The 2,500-nt window shown below is 56.9% G+C and overlaps 2 non-coding genes and 1 pseudogene across 2 annotated transcripts in view; all 3 read left to right on the forward strand.

Annotated features, from left to right (window-relative positions):
- The window catches only part of LOC146144339 (small subunit ribosomal RNA), a 1,811-nt gene extending 253 nt beyond the window's left edge, over window positions 1-1,558 (forward strand). Inside the window, exon 1 of the ribosomal RNA XR_014500572.1 lies at window positions 1-1,558. This exon is cut by the window's left edge and continues 253 nt beyond it. This is a non-coding gene — a ribosomal RNA (small subunit ribosomal RNA).
- A 246-nt stretch (window positions 1,559-1,804) lies between these two features.
- On the forward strand, window positions 1,805-1,958 carry LOC146144340 (5.8S ribosomal RNA). The gene has a single exon (XR_014498929.1). It is a non-coding gene; the product is annotated as a 5.8S ribosomal RNA (ribosomal RNA).
- A 248-nt stretch (window positions 1,959-2,206) lies between these two features.
- The window catches only part of LOC146144341 (large subunit ribosomal RNA), a 3,681-nt pseudogene continuing 3,387 nt past the window's right edge, over window positions 2,207-2,500 (forward strand).

A 2,500-nucleotide genomic window follows, 5' to 3' on the forward strand; every position in this document is an offset into this window, starting at 1 on the left:
TGGATAACTTTGCGGATCGCACGGTCTCGCACCGGCGACGGATCATTCAAGTGTCTGCCCTATCAACTTTCGTCGGTACGGTACTGGCCTACCGAGGTTCTTACGGGTAACGGAGAATCAGGGTTCGATTCCGGAGAGGGAGCCTGAGAAACGGCTACCACATCCAAGGAAGGCAGCAGGCGCGCAAATTACCCATTCCCGACGCGGGGAGGTAGTGACGAAAAATAACAATACAGGACTCTAAACGAGGCCCTGTAATTGGAATGAGTACACTTTAAAACCTTTAACGAGTATCCATTGGAGGGCAAGTCTGGTGCCAGCAGCCGCGGTAATTCCAGCTCCAAAAGTGTATATTTAAGTTGTTGCGGTTAAAAAGCTCGTAGTTGGATTTTGGGCGCAGGCGGCCGGTCCGTCGCAAGGCGTGTACTGGCCGTCCTGGCCTCACCTCCGGTTCTCCGCCGGTGCCCTTGACTGAGTGTCGGCGGCGGCCGGAACGTTTACTTTGAAAAAATTAGAGTGTTCAAAGCAGGCGATTCGCCTGAATAATGGTGCATGGAATAATGGAATAGGACCTCGGTTCTATTTTGTTGGTTTTCGGAGCGCGAGGTAATGATTAAGAGGGACAGACGGGGGCATTCGTACTGTGCCGTTAGAGGTGAAATTCTTGGATCGGCGCAAGACGAACGACTGCGAAAGCATTTGCCAAGAATGTTTTCTTTAATCAAGAGCGAAAGTCAGAGGTTCGAAGACGATCAGATACCGTCCTAGTTCTGACTATAAACGATGCCAACTAGCGATCGGGGGGCGTTAGTTTTACGACCTCTCCGGCAGCTTGCGGGAAACCAAAGTCTTTGGGTTCCGGGGGAAGTATGGTTGCAAAGCTGAAACTTAAAGGAATTGACGGAAGGGCACCACCAGGAGTGGAGCCTGCGGCTTAATTTGACTCAACACGGGAAATCTCACCCGGCCCGGACACAGTGAGGATTGACAGATTGAGAGCTCTTTCTTGATTCTGTGGGTGGTGGTGCATGGCCGTTCTTAGTTGGTGGAGCGATTTGTCTGGTTAATTCCGATAACGAACGAGACTCTGGCTTGCTAACTAGTTACGCGACCCAATCGGTCGGCGTCTAACTTCTTAGAGGGACTAGTGGCGTTTAGCCACACGAGATTGAGCAATAACAGGTCTGTGATGCCCTTAGATGTTCGGGGCCGCACGCGCGCTACACTGACCGGATCAGCATGTGCTCGCCTTGGCCGACAGGTCTGGGTAACCCGCTGAACCCCGGTCGTGCTAGGGATAGGGAATTGCAATTATTTCCCTTGAACGAGGAATTCCCAGTAAGCGCGAGTCATTAGCTCGCGTTGATTACGTCCCTGCCCTTTGTACACACCGCCCGTCGCTACTACCGATTGAATGGTTTAGTGAGGTCCTCCGATTGGACCTGGCGCGGCCGGCAACGGTCGAGCCGGCGTCCGAGAAGACGATCTAACTTGATCATTTAGAGGAAGTAAAAGTCGTAACAAGGTTTCCGTAGGTGAACCTGCGGAAGGATCATTAACGGTCTCGCAAACGCTTCGGCGAACGCGAAACTCGGACAAGCGAGAGAAAAGTCTTTGCTACCCGGCGCCCGACCCGCGAGGAGCGGCGCGCCGGCCGGCGATTCGGTCACCCGGTAATGTTTGCGCGTCGAGTGCCGCGGTGCCGCGCGCTCCGGCTTCAAGCGTCGGCCTGGCCGACCGCTCGGCGCGGTCTATTTTGTCACCCTATAGTGCGAGGCACTGTGCGAGCGAAACAATCGTGGATGGCTCTTGGCGGTGGATCACTCGGCTCGTGAGTCGATGAAGGACGCAGCTAGCTGCGTGAATTAGTGTGAATTGCAGGACACATTGAGCATCGACGTTCTGAACGCAAATTGCGGCCTCGGGTCAATCCCGGGGCCGCGCCCGCCTCAGGGTCGCGTTGCAAACGTTCCGCGCGGGGATTTCTCCGCGCGGCTGCTGCGGCGTCGGACGCGCGAGCGCCCGTCCCGCTCAAGACAGCACGGCACGATGCGCGACGATCGCGACCAGAATCCCGCGCGGCGGCGGCGAGTCGACCTCGAAGAGGCCAACGGCTGGCGGCTCAAGGGCGGGAATCGAGGTGCGCGGCGGCGCGCGGCGCCGACGGCGAGCGCGGAACGGGAAGAATAGTCCCGGTCCTTACTTTCGGCCTGAGGTCGGACGAGGCTACCCGCTGAATTTAAGCATATTACTAAGCGGAGGAAAAGAAACTAACGAGGATTCCCTCAGTAACGGCGAGTGAAGCGGGATGTGCCCATCGCCGAATCCGCGCGCTTTTGGAGTGCGCGGAATTGTGGCGTACGGAATTCGTCACGGCGCGCTTCGCCGGTCGCCCGCGTCCTTCTGATCGAGGCCTTTTCCCAGAGCGGGTGTCAGGCCCATGGCGGCGACAGGCGGGCGCGCTACGGCGTCTTCCCAGAGTCGGGTTGTTTGGGAATGC

This window comes from Ascidiella aspersa, chromosome 5 (assembly GCF_963924565.1).
Source record: "Ascidiella aspersa chromosome 5, kaAscAspe10.2, whole genome shotgun sequence".
Classification (NCBI taxonomy): domain Eukaryota; kingdom Metazoa; phylum Chordata; class Ascidiacea; order Phlebobranchia; family Ascidiidae; genus Ascidiella; species Ascidiella aspersa.